The sequence below is a fragment of the Artibeus jamaicensis genome, unplaced genomic scaffold, assembly GCF_021234435.1.
Source record: "Artibeus jamaicensis isolate MK-2021 breed Jamaican fruit bat unplaced genomic scaffold, CSHL_Jam_final contig_426, whole genome shotgun sequence".
Taxonomy (NCBI): domain Eukaryota; kingdom Metazoa; phylum Chordata; class Mammalia; order Chiroptera; family Phyllostomidae; genus Artibeus; species Artibeus jamaicensis.
In genome coordinates this window covers 9,547,688-9,562,428 of record NW_026521826.1, presented here as the reverse complement: position 1 = coordinate 9,562,428, position 14,741 = coordinate 9,547,688, and the positions used below count along the sequence as shown (strand labels likewise).

Here is a 14,741-nt window from a genome sequence, read left to right as displayed (position 1 = left end):
AAGTCTCCACTGCGTCCCAGGCCCCTTCTCTCTCTCCCTCAGCGTCCAGGGGTCAGAGTCTCAGCGTCTCGGCTTCTAGAGGAGGATGCGGTGAACCAGGGCGCGCGCCCCCGCGGGCGGCGGGCACGAGGAGCAGCGTGCCGCGGGGAAGGGGCGCCTGGGCCGCGCCAAGATGGCGGCGGCCACGGCCACTGTGCTGGCGGTTGGCGGCGGCCCGTGAGGCGGGCGGGGCTGGCGGCGCGGAGGCGGGGTCCCGGGCTAGCCGCCTTGGAGGCGGGGGCCGTTTCCATAGCGGCGGCAGGAGGTGTCGCGCCGGGGAACTTCCTGGTTCCCGGGCTCGGCTTCGCCGGGATCCTCTTGGAAGGGAAACAATGGGGCGGAGGGCACTGCGGTAGCTGCAGCCGCGCAGAGACCTGCTCGGCCACTGGGACTCCCCGCTTTGCCCCCTTCGTTGCCGCCGCTGGGACCGTCCGGAGGTAACTTAATTTCTTCCTCTCCCACTGCCAGTAGCCGGTCGCCCGCGGCGTCTCCCCGGTCGGTCTCCTCCGGGGCAGGGACTCCGACTTGGTCCCGGGGAGCTGGACGCCGCCATTCCCGGACCCGGGGGAAGTTGACGGAGCTGCGGGTGCTCCCTCAGCGCTCGCGGGGGGGCAGGCTTCGGAATTGTGTGGGGGGCCGTCCTTGTCGTCCCTCTGGAACCTTGATTGTGGGGTTCTGAGCGTGTGATTGGCAGGTTGGCGGGCGCCGGGTGGGGAGCGCTAGGGCGCAGGGGGCGTGCAGGGCGGGTCTGCGGGGGACTGCGCGGGGCGACCTCCTGGCCATGGAAGGGGGCTCCCGAAAGGGGCCGGGTCCGACGGATCCCGGGGGAGGGGAGACCGCTGCTCCTTCGCCCCAGGGCAAGTTTCGGCCCCGCGGGAGACGTGTCTCCCTGCAAGTTTCACATGCGTCTTTCAGAGTCCAAGTGGGCAAGACGGAGGGAAACTTCGTGCTTTTAAATTAGTGCTTCATGCTGAGGAACTTTGTTTCGACTAGGCGAGAGGAGGATGCGGTGAATGAGGGATTCGGAGAGCCTGGGAATCTGTGCGTCTTTGCAAAGTTTGAAGGATAGTTTGGAGCTAACAGCCTTGTGACTGTGTGGCGCATCCATTGCGTGAGAATGGTTACTCGCAGGTATTTTAATTTCAGAAAATGTGAGGAGCCTATGAATCCACTGGTGGACATTTTTGTAAATTGAAGGTTGAACTCTCCCTGCCTCCCTTCCCATTTTGATCCACAGATGCTTTGGAGTCAGTAGACTTTAGCAGGAGTCAAATGAGACCTTTATGGGGCTGGGAAAGATTTTCGAATTGGCAATACCCAGGCATTGGAAATAATATGACACACATGGAAAGGAAAAGTGGGGACACGATCTTGAATATTTCACTTGCTGGGACAAAGTGATTTCAACCTTATAACCCATTTATAAAGAAAACTAAGTCTTCGGGAGAGGTGTTTAATATTTTGTAGCTCAGAAAATTTCGGCAGAACTTTAAAGATCACCTTAGTCAAGCCCCTCATATTTTGAATCTCTGGGAAGTTTTGTTAGAGGGAAATCAGATTGGTTTATTGTTTTTTTTCCTGAAGTCACCTTAATAAGAATTAAAATTAGCCAGCATCATATGAACAGTGGTCTATTTGCTTTTACTTCTCACTCCTCAGACCCTAAAATTAAGAAAAAATATTTCTGAGTTTGCTGTTCTTTTATAATAAGTTTGCAGACATAGTCTAATTTATTACTTAAAATGGATATTAATCCTGTGTTGTATTCTACATAGGCAATTGAAAATGTCATAAAATTATACTAATAAAAGTAGAAATTAACTTTTAAAGGAAAACCATAGTTTTGACTTCAAGTACAGGTATACTGAATTAACAGAAATTCCTTTGCTGATTATGTATTTAAAGAATGGAGTTGTCACAAAGGCATTCAAAGAAGCATCATGTACCAAACGTGAAGTCTTGGTGTTGCTACCTATTTACTGTTTTTAGCTTAACTGTCAGTGACTCTTGTGCTTGTTTTTGGTAAGAATATCCCATTACCAGTTTGAACAGTGTTTTGACATGAAGTTGCTCCTAGTAAGGACAACTGCCATTGGTTGAACAGCCAGTAAGTAGAAGTGACAGCTTTGGCACCATCTGCTAATGGGCTGGTCATCCTTAGCATTATTGGGAGCCAAGACAACTTCCTGGCATGCAGATCCGGAGTGGGCTGGGCCTCCAGTGCTGAGAAGAGGTTGTGCTGGTCAGTCTGCCACAGTGTGCTCATCTATCCCAAGTTACTGTTATATTTTGTAGCCAGTGAAAATGGGTAAAAAAGAGGCCAATAAATTCAAGTTAGTGGCAAATTTTAAGAAATTGGTTACAGAGCACTAGGAAAGAAATGTCAGTTTTAAGCTGCAAAAGAGCAGTACTAAAACTTTGGGGATTGCAACTTCAGGTAGACAGAGACACATGATTACATTTTGTGGTTTATGTTTGCAAATTCACTTTAACCATTCTCGTTTTAGTTTAGTGCTATTTTTGGAAGGCATACTGCAGTCTTAGATGTAATTTACTTACATGTATAGACATTCATAACTTTTCCTTTTAAAAAGTGTCTCAATTTTTACAGAGGAAGTCAATACAAAGATAATATTAATTTGAAAGTATTCTGCCTTCTGGCACACTTCATTATAGTATGTGGGAGTAGAGCAGGGGAATTAGTCACAAACACTTGGATTCTCAACAGGTCTGAGCCATTTCCAGGCTATATCACTTCATGCAACTAACTTATATTTTAAAGCTTGTTATTATTATTCATAGTAGTAAAGTTAAAGGGATCATAAATTCAAGTTTGTTTATTCAACAGGTATTTTTTGAGTGCCTTTTGTGTACCCCAATACCTTGCATTTGGTACCTTGTTTTCAGCAACAGGGTGCATAACTCTTTTAAAGTAAAGTGCAGGGAACTCTGAAACCTATAACTAGAGAACCTAACTTGATTTGGAGGTGGTAGGGCAAGCTTTCCTGAGGAAGTGACTTGTAAACCTGAAGGAGGAGGTGGTAGGTGAAAAGGGGAGGTGGCTGGGTGGGACCCTTCGAGAATGAGAGAGGAGTATGTACACAGTTCCTGAAGAGACTGTTGAGGAGGTTAGATAAGAATATGTGTTTATTAGTGCCCTACCTGGCACTGAAGCAACCACTGTTAGTTGTATAGAGAAGGCTCTTGGCACCATACTCTATAATCATCTCGTTCCATAGCCGGTAAAGAAAGGCAGTCAATCTAGGTGACTCCAGCTCTACTAGACCTGGAAATGACTCTGCATACTGTGGTGTCTACTGTTATAACTCTGGCACCATTACTTGTTACTTTCTATATCTGTAAAACTGGGATTGAATATTAAAGAGTCTTTGATTGCTTTACAGAGATAACTATCATTCGATATCAGTATGGTATTATATAAGGGGGACCCCCCAAACCAGGAATTGTCTTCTCGAGGGCAGGTCCCTCATAGCGCTGGCTTCCCCCACTAGGTGAATGTTCTAGGAACCCATCTGTATCAGTGTACTAGCTGGTGTTGTGAGAGGCTGCATTTGGTTTCAGTGAATTTTTTTGAAGACTTTTCCGTGTTTACTCATTTCATGATAAGTGATTTATGAACTTACCTGCTCACACTGCATTGAGTGTTTAGCAGTTTTTGAACCCCCAAAACAGCATGAGCCCTATCTCCCACCCTGCCTATTCACCCAGTCTTGCCCCAAGAAACTTTTTTTGTTTCCCTGGGTGAAAACAGTCCTCAAAGGAAAACGTTGTGCTGATGTGGAAGAGATGAAACCAAAAAAGGCAGAAGCACTAAAAGGCATCAAAATCAATGAGTTCAAAAACTGTTTTGAGCAGTGGGAAAAGGTCTTGATAGATGTATTATATCAAATGGAGAGTACTTTGAAGGTGACTGAAGTTTAAACATGTAAGAATAAATACACAGTTTTTTATAAATAAATTCCAGTTTTGGGGGGTGTCCCCTCATATACTGATATCAGTATAATATTCTGATTTAACCATGATGGCATTTTTCTCGAGAAGAGCTTAGACTATCTTATTTAAAATATCTACTCACAAAATAGCAGTACCAATTTAAGCTAAAATTAAAAAAATGTTTAGTAAATGGCAGGTAGTTTCATTTGCTTCTAGGAAGATTGGGAGCGACTGGAGTTTTCATGTCTTTTGCTTAAGTGTTTTTGACTCTAGAGACATTAATTATTCTCTGATAGAGGTACACATTGCACCTGTGTGTTGCTGACATTGATGCATGTAGAAAAAGTTATAATTTTATTCTGGAATTTTTCTTTCACTGAATTAGCAAGTGAATTAAAAATGCTAGAGTAATATTTTTCATGAAATAAGTGAAAGGAGATCATTTTAAGTTTCTTAATGTATGAATTTCAGTTAGTAATATTATATAGATCACTAAAGGCAAATTAATATTTTATTATGGAATTAATGCAGTATTTATAAGCCAGTTAGCTGTTTGGGGTTTTTGTTCCTGTCTCTTTTTGTTTGTTTTTTGTACATTTTAATGTTCATTAGCCTATCTGTGGTAAGATAAGAAAAGATAAGGTGAAATAAGATTTTGAAAAGTTAGTCACAATGGAAGAAAATTGAATGGATGAGGAGATTGAAATTTATAAAGGTTAGGTATATGTGTGTGGGCTAGATATTTCTATGTATTTTGTCAGTACTTCTTATAAAAATTAATGAAGTGGCATAATGACTATTGACATTAGTGTTTAAAAAATTTAAAAATTTATTTGTGGGGGATGGGTAGGGCAGAGGAGAGTAATGGGGGAAAATGGGGACAGATGTAATTGAACAACAATAAAAAATAAAAAAATCTACTTGTCTCACCAGTTATATGTACTTGCCCTCCTTTTTCTAGCTTTGTTTTGGGTTGATTTAAAATATATAATTATTCTCTTTCTTTTTTTTATTAGCGTGGGATTCTGTTCTTTTACTATTTCTTTAGTGTTTGCCTAAGAAATCCTAATATGTATTCTTGACTTGTCAAAGTGCAATATTACTTGAAACTTTCATCCGTTTTTCAAGTAATGCAAGACCTTTAAAAACATTGAAGCCACTTTCTTTCATTACCTATTCATTGTTACCATGTTTTCAAGTGCATATATAAAAGTATATATTTAACCACAAAGATGCTTTTGTTGTTTTATGCTGTTACTATTCAATTAGACTTACTGTATTTTCTTTTTTTATTCCTTCTTTCATTACTGACCTTTCATTTGTAATAATTTGTTTCTGCCTGAAGAATACCCTTAGTATTTTTAAAAAATGTATTTTGATTGTGCTATTATAATTGTCCTAATTTCTTCCCTTTTGCCTCTTCAGCAATCCTCCTGCCCCTTATGCCTCTGTCCATGGACCGTACAAATAAGTTCTTTGGCTTCTGTATTACCTGTACTGTTCTTAACATCTGTCTGTCTATTTCTTACCCACCAATTTGTGCTTCTTACTCCCTGAACCTTTCCCCCCATTTTCCTCCTTCTCCTTCCCAACTGAGAACCCTCCACGTGATCTCCACATCTATGGTTCTTTTCCTGTTCTGCTTGTTTGCTTAGTTTGTCATTTGGATTCAGTTATAGATGTGAATTTATTGCTGTTTTAATGTTTGTCCATTTGAGCTCCTTTTTCTTAGGTAAGTCCCTTTAGCATTTCATATAATAATGGCTTGGTAATGATGAACTCCTTTAATTTGACCTTGTCTGGGAAGTACTTTATCTGCCCTTCCATTCTAAATGATAGCTTTGCTGGATAGAGTAATCTAGGTTGTAGGTCCTTGCTCTTCATCACTTTGAATATTTCTTGCCAATCCTTTCTAGCCTGCAAAGTTTCTTTTGAGAAATCAGATGACAGTCTAATGGGAACTCCTTTGCAGGTAATTGTCTGCTTTTCCTTTGCTGTTTTTAAGATTGTCTCTTTATCTTTAACCTTTGGCATTTTAATTATGATGTGTCTTGGTGTGGCCCTTTTGTGTCCATCTTGTTTGGGACTCTTTGTGCTTCTTGGACTTGTATGTCTATTTCCTTCACCAAATTGGGGAAGGTTTCTTTCATTATTTTTTCAAATAAGTTTTCAATTTCTTGCTCTTCCTCTTTTCCTTCTGGCATCCTTATGATTTGGATGTTGGTATGTTTAAAGATGTCCCAGAGGCTCCTAAGCCTCTCCTGGTTTTTTTGAATTGTTTTTTCTTCCTGCTGTTCTGATTGAATGCTTTTTCCATCATTGTGTTCCAAATCATTGATTTCATTCTCAGCTTCATCCTTTCCACTGCTGGTTTTCTGTAGATTTTTTTTTAATTTTACTTAATGCAACCTTCATTACTGCCTGAGTCTTTTTTATGGGGTTGAAATACCCGTTGAGTTTCTGGAGCATCCCGATAAACAGTGTTTTGAACTCTGTTCTGATAGGTTACTTATCTCCATTTTATTTAGTTCTTTTTCTGGAGTTCTCTTCTTTCGTTTGAACCATATTGTCTCCTTATTTTTAGTAGCCTTCTTGTATTTGTTTCTGTGTATTAGGTAGAGCTGCTTTGACTCCCTGTCTTAGCACACATGTTAAGTTGTATGGGGTGGAACTTAGGTAATCACCAGGGTGGAGCAACCCCTGCCACTACACTGTGACTCTGTATGGGGGAGAGTGTGCAAAGGGGACGATGCTGTTTGCTTGGCCTCTGGAGTACTGCCAGGGAGGAAAGACGTCTCCCCACTCGCACTTCACTTTCTCCCTATAGGCTACTGGTGCCCTTCCTGCTGTTGCCCTGGTGCTAAATCCCAGAGAGGTAATGTCTGCATGAGTCCTAAGTCCCATGCAGGACCTTTAAGGGGATGCAGTTTCTTCCTCCACACCAACCCTCACTGGTTTTTGCAGCCAAAAGTTATGGAGACTTATCTTCCTGGTGCTGGGTCTTGGGTGGTCTGGACTGGGGCTGGGATCACTTGCTCCCCAAGTAACCCTCCTGTTTTTAGTCCACCACACATGAATGTGGGACCACCCTGTTCCTGTTTCTGTACCTGAGTCACTCCATGTCTCCACCCCTCTCAGTGCCTCTGTGGGTCTCCTTCCCTCCTACCTATGTGGATGAATGTGGCTTCTTTAAATCCTTTGTTGTTAGATTTCCACACAGTTCAATTTTTTGACAATTCTGGGTGATATTTGTTTTGTAGTGTAGCTGTATTTTTTGCTAGAGTTGTGCACAGAAGTGAGACGTGTTTACCTATGCCTCCATCTTGACCAGAAGTCCTCTTTAGTATTTTCTTTCTTTATTTTTGTCAATATTAAAGTATTAGTATTGACAAACTTTCAGACTTTTTATTTGTCTGATAATGTTTTTAGTTCACCTAAAGTCTTGAAAGATACATTTTGTTAGGTATAGAATTCTAGATTGGAGCTATATACATGCATATATTTATATCTTAGTTTTTGGAGAAGAGATTATTCTCAAGTATTTGGCTTTGTTTCTATTGAGAAGCCAGCCGTAGTTTACTACCTTTTTTTAAAAGATTTTATTTATTCATTTTTAGAGAGAGAAGGAGGGAGGGAGGGAGGGAGAAAGAGAGGGAGAGAAACATCAGTGTGTGGTTGCCTCTCACATACTCCCTAATGGGGACCTGGCTCGAAACTCAGGCATGTGCCCTGACTGGGAACTGAATCAGCAGCTCTTTGGTTCCCAGTTCCACGCTCAATCCATTGAGCCACACCAGCCAGGGCAGTTTATTGCTTTTTTTGTTTGTAATTTTTTTTTTGTCAGCTGTTTTAAAGACTTTCTTTTCATCTTTTGATTTCAGATGACTTTCTTTTTTCCTCTTCTTTTCTCTCTTGGGGTGCATACCTTTTGATGCTGTGTCTCGATGTATTTCATCAGTTTTGTATAGATCTCAACCATCATCTCTTCAAATATTTCTTCTTCCCCATTCTCTAACTTAATCCTTCTGGGATGTCAATGATATACACTGTTGGATCTCACTGAATCCTCTATGTATTTCACCTGTCTTCCATATTTTCCATTGTTTTGTTTCATGTTTGGGGGGCATATTTTCTTCTAGACTACCTTCCAGTTTACAATTCATCCTCATCTCTGTCTATTCTGCTCTTACATGTATTCTATGGGTTTTTTATTTTGATTATTGAATTTCTCATTCTAAAATTTCAGTTTGATTTTTTAAAAGTCTGCTATGCCACTTCAACAGTTCTAATATTGTATCAAAATTTTTAAGCGATGCACAAATCTCTTTGGACAGAGTAAGCATGGTAACTCTATTCCAGAGTCCTTACAGGGCTTTTTTCCCCTTTGGTCTGTTATTTCTTGAGGAGGCTCATCTCTTTATGTGCTTGCTTATCTTTGATTGTGTATTATTTATTGTATTTGAAAAATTATTTCTCAAAGTAATTATAGATTTAGGTAAGGATTTTTCTATTGCTTTTTCCAGGCTCTTAGGATCACCTTTATCCAAACTGAGATTTTTTTTTTTTTTTGGAGAGTCTGTACAAGGGGCTGGTTTAGTTTATTTCTAGGCTATCCCGTCATCTGGGATTCAGCTTTTTTGAGGTCTTATTTGAAAGCAGGAGTCGGTTTCTTGGTGGATCTTGTACTTTGATATTTTGTCTTCTTAGCCAAGTCTGCCTAAGTGCAATTTAGCCTCTCAGGTACCTCTTTGGATTAGACAAACAATTCCAGGAGTAAAATGCCCCATTCCCCATCCTGGATTCCTGTTACCTCTTGGACTGTAGCTAGTAATTCCTCATTATCTTGTTAGCTCTTTGTCTCCTCCTGCCCCACCTTTAACATTAAGGTATATTATACATATAATAATTTATATACCTGGAAGAATTTTTATAAATATAATTAAGTGTATAATCATATCCACTTCGATATATAGGACATTTTTGTTACTCCACAAGGCTCTGTTACTCTTCTTCCCAGTCAATACCACCTTCTTCTCCTGTGTTAGCTAACAGTTACACAATTTTTCTGTCACTGTAGGCCAGTCTTGCATTTTCTAGTTTTTCATCAGAATAGTACCATACAGTATGTCATATTTTGTGTCTGGCTTCTTTCATTCAAATTGTGTTTTATCAGTGAGAGTCACCTGTGTTATTACATGTAGCAGTAGTGTTTCTTTTTAATTGCCCTGAACTCATTCTGGTTACTGTGACATCTAAAAAATTGTCTCACACCTCAGTGACCTAAATGATAAAAACATTTCATTTATTTTCCCTGTAAATCTGCAGTTTGGATAGTACTCATCTCTGCTTCATTTAGTTTCAAGTAGGGCTGCTTGAGGCTGAGTCTAGTATTGTTTGAAGGTTTGCTGACATGTCTGGTGGTTGCTGACAACACCTGAATGTGAGCCAACACCAGTCATGAGCCTACTCAGGTTTGAAGAGACAGGAAATGGATTCTGCCTCCTGTTGGGGGGGCGCAAGATTCTGGGAGGGTGTGTGAGGCCAGATACAATGCAGTGACCATTATTGGAAAATACAGCTTGCCAGAGCAGTAGCCTAATGCGTGACTATATCAATTTATTTGTTCATTCCACTCTTAATAGACATTTGGATTGTTTCCAGTTTTTGGTTATTATAATAAAGCTGATGTGAACATTTTTATATATGTATTTTGTTGGACATATATACTCCCTTCTTTTGGATATATTCCTAGGAGTGGAATTATTGGGTAATAGGTGGAAAAATATATATACATATTCTCTATACATAATACATATTCACATATAACTTTAATTATTTTTATCAAAGTTTTTGAAAGTGGTTGTACCAATTTATGCCCTGTGATATTTACTAATTTAAAAATATACTTAATGTATATATATTTTTTGTCTAGCTTTTTATTGTCTTTGAGCAAAAGGTTAATTTATAATACCTGGTCGATCTTTGTTGGAAGTGCATGAACCTTATCTTGTCTTTTATGTAACTTTTCATGTGTTTGTGTTTTACTTTCTTTCCCAATTAGATTGTGAAGTAATAGACCAATTTTTAAAAATATTTTATTTATTTATTTTTAGAAAGAGGAAAATGGAGGGAGAAAGAGAGGGACAGAAACATTGATTAGCTGCCTCTCGTACACATCCTGATTGGGGACGTACATATTATACCCAACTGAATCTCACTCACTGGTCAGGGCACTAATAGACTAATTTTTAACACAGCATTTTAGAATATGTATTCAAATTACTGCTATGAGTACTTAACCATTAACAGACTATCTACATTAATTACTAAAGAGAAAAAAATTTTAAAGACTTGCTTTTTGGGGAGAGTGAGCCCCACTCTTTATCAGTTTATATTACACTTTGTTTTTGACCCAACTTTTTATTACCACTTTGAATTCTAAGCTCCTTCTTCTGACTAGCTTGGCAAATATTTTTCTCTTACAAAATGTTTTCCTCCAAAGTTGGTGATTTACTGTCACTGATGATTGCCAAAAGAATGTCATTAAAATCTCCCCTAAAACTTAGGGTTACCTTTGATTATTTCATAGTAAATAGTCATTTTGGCTTTCTTCCTATTTTTTAAAAACACAACTAACATTTTAGTGTAGCTCATTTCATTTCACACCTGGTTATGATGGATTGATCCTGTTTATAATGCTAAGGAAGTTAGAATCTTTCTTAGTTATCCAGTGAATTAAAATAAGTTTTTAGGTCATAAATCTTACAATGCTAGAAGGAGGACTTGAACATTGTGTTTCAACTCCTTTATTTTATACAGTAAGATAAAAAATGGATCAGTATGAATACATGTCAAATATATAAACTTTAGATTAGCAAAACATTTTTATGCATACATAATCCATGACAATTTTGAGTGGTAGGCAGATTAGAAACTTTAGTTTTAATTTTACAGATAAACTGAGGGTCAGAGAAATGATGTGACTTTATTTGAATTTCTAGAGCTGGTTAATGGCAGAGCTGGACTATTTGTATCTAGGACTACTTATATATTGAATAATTTTTTTACAAGGCCTATAGTCTGTCATTGACCTGCTGAATTCCAAGTTTATTTACATCCTATATGAATTTATCTCTCTTCAACTATATATATATGTATATTTTTGGCCATAAGTTTTCTTATTTTTATTGACCACAGGGCCTTTGCGTGAGCTGAAGCTCTTAACTCCCATTTCACTCTGGTTTTCCTTGGTACTTTTGTCCTGAATTGTTAGCACAGGATGGTTGGAACCAGGTTTCTCTTGATTGTTGTATCTCAAGCTCCATGAGAAACTTTTGCATTATTGTATTGCAGATTTAGTATTTCCTGAATGGGTGGATGGGTACAGTCTTATGTTTAGAATCCAACTAGAGATAAATTTCTTGACAATAGATCCTAGCATCAGGTCTACTTGTCTTTATGTGTCTCATGCTATGTGCTATAGGGCATATTATTATGTGTATAATAGTTGGCAGTTTGGAATTTTTAACTGACTTTTTAAAGGACGCCAGGCTCCTGAAAATCAGAGATACTGTATCTTTCATTTTAGGTTTTATCTGTACAGCTCAGGCATTATGCAAAGTTCTGATAGGATATATCGAGAGAATTAGGCAAATGTAACCTATAAACAAATTATAAGTCACTTTTGAAAGGCCCTGCCTTTCTGGAACTGAGATAAGTAAGGACATTTGTTTTCCTAAATACTTACAAGTTGACCTGTTGACCAGTGTAAAGCTGCTGGAATTTGATAAGTTCTTCTGGAAACCTAACTTGAGTTCCACCTGTAGATGGGGTAATTAGATCTCTTACTTATCTGATGCTTCATTAACATACACGTGTAAACAAACTGAGGAAACCAAACAATTTCTCACTTTTGCCCATCTCATTCTTTGATCTTATTAGCAGGAAGTACTTTGTTGATTTAGTAAATAGGATAAACAGACCTCCTTTCATTCTAGCAATGATAAATTTGTGCTGGGAAAATACCGAAAGCTCTGGGAATTTAGCATTGTGTTTCAAGGTGTATAAATTACAGAAAAAACATTGTTTTTATAGAAAGCCCAAGAATTGTGAAAGTACAGTGGTGAGACCTTATATGTCAATAAATAATGACGTTAATATTAACTAAAGTTATTTCTTTACCTGGAAGGAGAATTTGTTACCTGGGGATCTGCCCTGGCATATATATTTGAATTAATAAACTGTGCAAACTGAATTAAGAAAGGAAGGTACTAGAATTACTGTGATGTAAGTTCCATGGAGACAGGGTCTTTGTTTTGTTCATGGTTGTGTCTTCAGAGCCTAGAACACTTCCTTACTTGGAATATCTGCTCAGTAAATATGTATTGAATGAATAGTGCATTTGTATATTATCTGTCTTTAAGTTCAAAAACTGAACATTAATCATTTAAGTATTGGTTTATAAGATTTGGGAAAATAAATTTAAATTGGTTGAGGCATCATTTCTGATTATATCTTGCTGATTATGAGAAAGTTGCAAAAAGCACATTGCAGAGCATTCATTCATTGTTAAATTTCTTTGAGACATTTTGAAATGATGCATGATAGTCCATTATGTGTAAATTAACAACAATTCATTTAGTCAGTCCCTTATTATTGGACATTTAAGATGTTTATAGTTTTATTTTTTTTGCTGTTACGAATAATGCTTCAATGAAGGGAATTTTCTTAAGCTTTATCTCAGGATGGCAATTCAACAAATAGCAATTTAGCAAAACAAGATCTAGGATTTTTTTTTTTACTAGAAAATGAACTTGGATTACACAACTGAGAAGGTGAGGTTAGAAGCTTCAGTGATCAGACAGCTGAGATCAGACATCACAAATGGTACAACTCTTTGGGTAGGCCAGCTGGTTCTACATGTGGATAATGAATAATCAGCCTTCTTTCACAGAAAGCTGTCTTGCAATTTGTAGTGGAACTGGCTATCACTTGTATTTATCTTTAGCTTTTAGAGAGTAAATGAGTCACTACAACTGTTTCTTCCTCTTAAATATGGCTTAAAATTATAAGTATATTTAACTCTTTATGACATTTACATATGTGAGTTTTACTTGTGATTATTTCATTGCTGAATTTTTTGGGAAAAAATTTGCTTTTTCATATTGAAATAGAAAATATTACATGTACACGAAACTATATGAAATATGTGCTACATAAGGTTTACTACAGTGATGTCCATGCTCTCCCCTCCCTCAGCTTAAGGGATAGAACATTACTAGCACCTCTGGGATTATGCTTCCCATTACTCTTTCACCTTACTGCTGTCCTCAGGAAACCATCAGCCTCAGCTCTGTTGCCTAGGATTCTCTTGCTTTTCTTTATAGTTATATATTGTTAGTTTTACATATTTTGGAAATTTACATAAATAGCATCATTATATATGTGTGTATGTATGTATATGTTTATAGTGTATGGTCACATATTTAGTGAATAAAATACTTTAGTATAATTAAAACTCACAAATTTATTTGCATTTAAAGTTAACATATTTATCTTTTGCATTAGTCCTCTGTTGCTATGTAACAAACAACTGCTAAATTTCAGTGGTGTACCACGACAGGCATTTAATTCCAGCTCACAGGTTTGGCAGTCTCTACTGGGTTTGGCTGGGATTGGCCAGGATTGGCTTGGATCGGCCATAAACTGTGGGTTGAGTGCAGTTACATGCCAGGCAGGTATCTATGAATTCTGGGATGAAGAGAACATGTCCATGCTTTTTTTGCAGCTATTGATATGATTTATATCCTTCATTTTGCTTAAGTGGTATATCACGTTAATTGATTTGTGGATATTGAACTAACATTGGAATCCAGGAATAATTCCCACTTGATGATGATGTACGACCTTTTTAATGTGTATGTATTGCTGGATCTGGTTTATCACATATATTAGATTATAATTTTCTTTGTTGTAATGTCTTTGTCAAGTTTTGGAATCAGGATAATGCTGACCTTATAAAATGAGCTCCCTTCTTTTGACTTTCTAGAATTGTTTGAGAAGTTAATGCTTTGAATATTTGATAAAGTTCACCTTTGACACCATCTGGTCCAGGACTTTTGTTTGTTGGGAGTGTTTTGATTACTGCTGTGGTTTCATTGGTTGTAGTTGGTTTGTTCACCTTTTCTGTTTCTTCTTGATTCAGTCTTGGAAGGTTGGTATGACAATTATCTAGGAATTTTTCTATTTGTTTCAGATTGTCCAATTTGTTGGCATTTCATTGTTCATAGTATTATCTTATAATCCTTTATGTTTCTGTGGTTAGTTGTCACTTCTCTTTCATTTCTGATTTTATTTATTTGGGTCATCTGTCTTTTTTTCTTGATGAGTCTGCTTAAAGTCTTATCAAACTTGTTTATTTTTCAAAGAACTAGCTCTTGGGTTTCATTGACCTTTTTATTTATTTGTTTAAAATTTTAATTGTTGTTCAAGTACAGTTTTCTGTCTTTTACTCCCTTCCCAGCCCACTCCCCCAGCTCTCCCCACCTCCCTCCCATTTCCACCCCCCTTAGTTTTTGTCCATGTGTCCTTTATACTTGTACCTGTAAACCCTTCCCCTTTTCCCCTGAAATTCTGTACCCTCTTCCTTCTGGTCATTGTCAGCCTGTTCTCTGTTTCAGTGTCTTTGGTTATATTTTGCTTGTTTGTTTTGTTGTTTAGCTTCCTGTTAAAGGTGAGATCATATGGTA

General features: G+C 38.1%; 1 protein-coding gene across 2 annotated transcripts in view; it reads left to right on the top strand.

Annotated features, from left to right (window-relative positions):
• Window positions 1–386: 386 nt before the first annotated feature.
• USP6NL (USP6 N-terminal like) overlaps window positions 387–14,741 on the top strand; it is a 188,198-nt gene continuing 173,843 nt past the window's right edge. Inside the window, exon 1 of one of the 2 annotated variants that reach the window (XM_037143516.2) lies at window positions 387–476. The gene's annotated coding sequence lies outside the window, so the exon portion shown is untranslated. Of the gene's footprint in view, window positions 477–656; window positions 734–14,741 lie in introns of those variants that run through there. The other variant, XM_053665807.1, reaches the window with a different exon arrangement.